This window comes from Prinia subflava, chromosome Z (genome assembly GCF_021018805.1).
Source record: "Prinia subflava isolate CZ2003 ecotype Zambia chromosome Z, Cam_Psub_1.2, whole genome shotgun sequence".
In the NCBI taxonomy this organism is placed as follows: domain Eukaryota; kingdom Metazoa; phylum Chordata; class Aves; order Passeriformes; family Cisticolidae; genus Prinia; species Prinia subflava.
In genome coordinates, this window is record NC_086283.1 from 62,928,401 (window position 1) to 62,935,464 (window position 7,064).

The window sequence follows — 7,064 nt, forward strand, 5'->3', positions numbered from 1 at the left end:
CAGTGTGTAAAGGTAACTTCTTATTAATGGGATCGTTGATTATTATCAATCTCAAAGCGGAGGCTTTGTCTTTTGTATCTAATGGTTCTGCAAAGCCATGAATTGTCTAATCTAAATTCCATCTTATGTTTCCAGACTGCAGTCAATCTTACTTTACATATGAATTCTCAGCTTCACTTCTCTTGAATACTGTGTACAGTTCTGCACAACTGTGTTGAAGGCCTATCCGCTGGAAGCAGAGCAGATGCAGATGAAGTCTTCTAAGGTTGCCAGAGGAGCACAGGACAAGAGACACAACTAGAAAAGTGTGTTTAGTCTAAGCGTGTTGACACTAGCCTTAAGAGTACTGGGAAAGACATTTAAGCCAAACATGAATGCTGATGAGGAACTATGCATACATTTTGGTTAGGTTGCTTATTCCCAGGCTGTCTCCTGGTTCCCTCCCTGCTGTTGTGTATCTAGTGTTCATCTGGATATGTACAGAACCACATCAGGAAACTCATTCACACAGGGAATGCTGCCCATCTGCTTCTAACCTGGGGTGCCATTCTGAATTTGTTGTGTTGGCACAACAGAATGAGTAGTAAACACCCAACTGCTGAATGGTGCTGGGATTGTACTGCATAAGTGATTCCCCATGTTCTTCCAGTCCTTAAGGTACGAGGCATCAGAAATAAGGTCCATGACTTAATTTGTCTTTTTGAAAGCATGTAGATCTTCATTCAAAAATGTTAGCTGAACTGCTCTAAATATAAACTATATAAGCTACTAAATTTTTATTAAATCTACGTTCTTGATTGTTGACTGGTGCAGATTTTGTATGTGTAGGGTTTTGGGTTTTTCATTGGTGGTGTTGTTTGGTTAGAGGTTTTTTGTTGAAGTCTGTGTAATTGTTACTACATGTATGCAGTCTGGTGAAAGTTAGTGCCTCATAATTGTATGTGAATTAAATGTCTGGATTACATCCACACTAGGGGGCTGTGTTGCTTTAACAATGTCTCTTTCAAAAAGTAATGTACGAAGAGCATAGCCCAAACTGTATAAACAACTTGTAAGCAGTACTTTTCCCTACATAATAAAGTGAACGGAAGCAGAATAGTAAAGGGGAATGACTTGCAGTTTAGACAAATATAGTGTAGGAGCAAAGAAACTTTATTATCTGTGTACTTTGATAAAAAGTTTAAAAGTTGAAGGATGGAGTAATGCTCTTATTGTCATGAGATCAGTGGAAAGACTGAGAGCTGGTTACTTCAGTTGTAGCATGGCTCCTCAGACCTAGGATGCAAAACCCCAGTTTTCTGGAACTAGGGACAGGTTGCTCTTCATCAAGATTTAGCAACCTGTAGCATTTTTTTCTTTATAAAAGGGAATTTTCTATACAGAGCATACTCAGTTACACTGAGTATCCCAGGGCTTCTGCTTTAGTCTCGTGATTCTTTGCATCACTACAGAATGTAAGATTGCTTTGCTACAAATGCAGCACTCCTTAAACTATAATTTTAGGAAGCCATTTGCTCTATATCCCAAACAAAGTGGAGATGCATTGTTTGGTATCTTCTCCAAGTTGTTTTCCAGGCCTCATCAGGGCACTGACATAGAGGTATACTGGAACTCAAGTGGATGTGGTATTGGAAAATTACCTGAAGTCACCTCCTGCCACTGTAAAGGCCAGTAATATCTTTTCTATCCTCAATTTCTACTAAAACTTTTAAATACTTAGATCTAAACAATTCTATTAATATATTACCTTCTTTTAAATGTGTAAAAGGTATTTTAAAGAAACAGGTCCCTTTTGGAATATATCTTTGTACTGAAATGCTGAAGAGCTGTTGATACTGTTCCAAGGAAGTTAAAATAGGCAGCATTTACTGTAGTAGGACCTTATTTAGGCAACATAAATGTCCTTTAAATTACTGAGCCTTACTTTTTTACATTGTTTGGATACCTCTGAAGAGCTAGAATCCCTGTTAGAAAGAGTTAGATATCAAGATTAGGTAGAATTTAGACCACTGAAATATGTCTCTTTCTACCAGATATTAGCATTACATCACATAATAGTGGAGTTTCCTCTGTCGTTTCACTAACTAATCTGCATATTCTTCTCAAAAATTCAGAAGTAGTATCTTCTTTGCAGGAGAACACATTGAGAAAATTTCTGTGTTTTCATTGTTCATGAACAGTGCCTCCATACATGTCTTATCATAGTAATATTTGTGATAAATAAATTACTCTCCTGTTGTGAAATAAACTGGTACAGGGATTGGTACATGATGGTTTTACTAAATTTCTAGTTGCTGAATCTTGTGTCCTTAGCATGAATAATGAGGCTCTGCAGGCATCTCTGTGTGTTTTGCTGGGTAGGGTCCAGCCTGGTGAACCCTTTTCCTTCTACTTTTTCCAATTTGGATTGTTTTAATAAAAACATTGGCTGTCTAAGAACTGAGAATGAAGTTAACTGAAATTTTTAATTGTCTTATGAAAAGAATTGATGTCAAAAATGTGAATGCCTGAAACCCTTCTCAGTGGACCATTTTTTAAAAAAATATATTACTTCATTGCCACCTAATTCAACACTAAAATTTATATTGCTGAAGCCAAACCAAAAAAGAAGAGGTAAGAACAGGGAGCCCTTGGGCCCCTAGCTATACCTCTACTTGCTGCTGAAGAAAGGTAGTGTTGCCAGTATTTTTCACTAAATATCAACTGTCCAAAAGAAATGAATTTACCCAAAGTGATGGCCAGTGGTGAATGGCAGCCCCTAAAACTGTTGGGATATAATACAGGCTTATCATTGCAAACTGGAATTGGTATCAGGAATGAGGAGGCAGTGTTTGAACTAGCTGATATTTAACCTGAGTTGGAATTGTGATTCAGACTATCCCTTTAATATTCTAAATTGTTTTTGGATACAGTAACTTTAATTTATTGTTACTTCAGCAATGGTACTTACTAAGCAGATCTACAAATGCCAATTTATCCTCAGACCAGAAGGTTTCATATTTATATTATTTATTTTACCTTTTATATTTATATTTTTATTAAGAAAGGCTTCCCATTTTAATTGTAACATTAAGCGAAGAATAGAGAGTCCTCTCATGAGGAATAAAAATCCTGTTTTCTGCTCTCATCATGTCTTAGACAAAGAACATGTAGGAAACAGAGCAGGAGGAAAGGTGTCACTGAACTGATTATGGTTGGCTTTATATATCTGTGATCATACTGTGAAATGGCAGATTCATTTACTACTAATGTTCTAAATGACATACATGCACATATACAAAAATTAGGAATTTCAATTTCTTACTTCTTTGCAAGCAGATGGGAGAAAATATTTGCTCTTTGCAGCTCCCTATATTTTTAGTAGTAAAATGTTGCAATGAACACTTAGTCTTACTATTAATTTCTTCTTGTGTCCTCTCTCTACTAATATCTTTAGCTACTGAATAAGATTAATAATCCCCATACTTTAGCTGCAGAAGTTTAATAAACAAAGTTTAATTAAAACAAGAGAAGCACAACAAACCTAAAGGGTTCAGCTGTAGCACTGCGGATTCTAGTAATTTTTTTCTGGTTTGTTGTGTGTTTTTAAAAATTGAGAAGAGGACGAGGCTGGAAGAGAACTTCAGTTTTTTTGTATTTAATTGAACTAACAGCATGTGCTGATAAGTAATAAATAACCATGACACAGTGACTAAATAAATTGGTTTCCTCAAGCAGTAATTCATTCACTGTCTTTCATTGCCATCAGGTTAAGTGACAGATTATTTTTGTCAGCCTAAAGGAGAAATGTTTAATAGTGTAACAACCTCCTTTTAATTCCAACCACAGCAGCCTTTAATATGCATTGAATTAATATAAATAAAAATGCAGCAATTAAACAAAACTTGGGCTCCTCATTGACTTACAAATAAAGTCTGCAGAATCAGTTATCAAGAAAGCATATTGCAGTGATCCGGAGCACTTTTCTGGAAGAAACATTGCTGATGATAGACAATGTTCTTGTACTTTTCCAGAAAAAAGATTTTTGGTATTGAATCTGGTCATCAGAAGGAATTCTGGACACCAGGAGGAATTTCCTCACAGAAAGAGTTGTTAAACATTGGAATGGGCAGCTCAGGGAGGCGGTGGAATCACTATCTCTGGAGGTGGTTGCAAAATGGTTGGGCCATGGTGTCTGGGTGACAAGATGGTGATCAGTCAAAAGTTGAACTACATGATCTCAGAGGTCTTTTGCAACCAAAAGGTTTTCTGACCTTTCCATCACATATGGAATGCTGCCAAAGGGAAATTATGGGCTATTATAACTTGCACTTATAATTCAGACTGCATTTGTCCGTCATTGACAAATTATGCTTATACTCAGCAAGTTTGAGTCCTTTCAGGTTTTTTATGTTGAAGAACCCAGCTGAAACCAGACCCATTTCATCAAAATGATTGGGGTGGTTGGGAGCATATACTTATAGAGGAGATGGCAGATCAGAACTTGTCTTGTTCTTATAGCAGGATCTATGTTGCATGGCTCTTTCTTAGAAACCTTACCCTGACCTGCCTGCATGGCAAGGCACATGACTTCAAATGTAGTAGAGTTTTTAGATAAAATAATCTTGCCACTTGGCTGCTTAAGTGTTACAAAAAGCAGTTTCAAATCCCAGAAGAAATCATCTTCAAACTTCTCTGCACAAGAAACCACGCCTACTCTAATCTTTATAATCAGTTCTACATTTTCCTTTGTCAGAGCTCTTCATTTGCCACACCAACACCCCTAATTAAAGCAACAGCCAACACTGGCTGTAATACAAAGAGAAAGGTTTGCTATTTATTTTTTATGTCTTTTAAAGAAGAATGAATTTGATCACATTGAAAACTCTTTATAATATATTCTTAATGTCACTACAGTGTTAGGACAGGTTCTGACTGTAGCTTCTGCTCTTAGCTCAGCACCAGACCTGTAAACAATATTGAAATTACTCATTACTTATGACATTTCTGTCAAACACCTGTGTTTTATGCCTACAAGTATTCTTGCTGCATTTTCAGCTAATTATTGCTCTTTTCTGTTGTGTTTGTATGTAGAAATAAATATTAACCATGTACAGGCTGTTATTTGTCTCTGACATTTATCTAACCTTCTGATTTCTCTTTCCATCCAGTTATTATGTGTAGGCACAGTTCTGCCCTACACGGCATTGATTCAAGTTCAGAAGACAATAAAGGACTGGTCTGCCTGTGCATCAGCACTGGTCATGCTGTTACTATGCCTTGCAACCTGACAACTCCTAATGGTGTTGCCCAGTAACAATACTAGTGGCACACCACCTTCTCTACACAGAAAGATGGTTCCTGCTCACCATAATCTTCCTTCTCTATGTGTGCTGCTAATTTATGGACATAATGCCTGATTTGCTGGTCATGTGAGTTTTTGATAACTTGTCTCGGTTTGAGGGGGAGGTGAATTTTTCAGGTCGTTGTGAGCAAACCAATCAGCGGTCAGGTTTGAATGTTGGCACTTTCAGTGGCCACTGAGGTGTTGGACACGTCTCCAAGGACACAAGGAACCCCTTGTGTCAGGGGACTCCCAGGGGGACCTCCTATTTTTGGGTTCCAGTTGCAGCAGAGAAACATCCTCTCCCCTGCTCAGCTTTAGGCTGAGTGGGGGAGGGAACCATGCGGCCTAGCTGAAGTAAGCTGGGGCCCCGGGGGGGAAAAGAGTGAACAGGACTGGAGCTGAGCTGGCCCCATCCAGGATGGAGGGGTGGAAAACTGTGGAAGTGCCTTCCCCCCCTGCCCCCACCCCCGGAGAAGGTGCCCAGCTGCCTGTGAGAGCTGCCGAGCCTGGGAGTGCCTGAGCCTGCAGCCCTGCCGGGAGCCAGGAACTATTAACCCTTTCTGAGGCAGAAAGAAACTGCAGAAAGAACTTTTCCCAGACATTGATTCACATGGCTAGTGGCTTCAGAAGAGAGAGAGAAACAGCTTGGGACTGAGATGATAAAAGAAGATGAAAAGAATCCCAGATGGGCAGGGATGAAGAAGAGTAGCTTTTTGGGCTGGATTTCTCTTGCATGTTAGCCATGGACTGAACTTGAGTCTCTTTTGAACATAAACTGCATTTTGGGGTGGATGTGGCCAGCTCGACTTGCTGCAGTGGAGCGAACAGAGAAGAGAGGAAAAGGGTGTGGTGGTGCCCTCTGCCCTCAGAGAAGAAACCCCAGGGGAAAAATGGGGAGAGCCTGGCATGCAAGCATCCTTGAAAAGAGCCTGATATGCAGCTTTGGCCCATGGACAGTGGTGAGAACACTGGACACGGAGAAGAGAGTGTCACCATGGCAGCCAGGTGGTGCCAGGAGTGACACAAACACACATAAAGGGTGGACCTGTGTTTTTCTGAGGAGCAGTCTGTGGTGTGAGAAAGACTCCTCTCTCCCTTGCTGAATTGAAGATTAGTTTTTTGAGTGGTGATTGTTTGATTTTAAAACCCAAGGTTTTGGTGCCATGAAGGGTAACGTGTGAGGGGTGGAAATTGGGAGGAGGAGAAGAAATGCTCTGGGAAGTTTTCATTTCTGTTTTGTTTGTTTGTTTGTTTGTTGGGGGGGTTTTGTGTGTGTGTGTGTTTAAGGTGTTTTTTTGTTTGTTGGTTGGTTTTTGTTTGTTGTTTGTTTTTTCTTTCCTATTTCTGTTCTTATGTAATGTAATAAAGTTTTGTCTTCTGTTTTCAAGTTTTGAGCCTGCTCTGCTCTGTTCCTGATCACATCCCACAGTAGTTGCTAGGAAAAACATACACTCATGGGTGCATCAAGATCTGGCCAGTGGCAACCCATGACATAACTCTACAGAGCAGTCACAACAACACCAGAATGAACTGAGTTAGTACAAGTATCTCTTCTTTCAATCTTCTGTATAATGCCAGCTTATTGCTGTCATCTATGCAATTCCATATCTTTGTTTCCTTTGGACTTAGGTTTCTTTCCCTCCATAAGCTCTCTTCCTAGACTTTATTTTTGCCTCTTCTTACTCAATGGCTGATATATGTATTTTCTAATTTCTTTGGTTAGAATAAAACCTCTGAC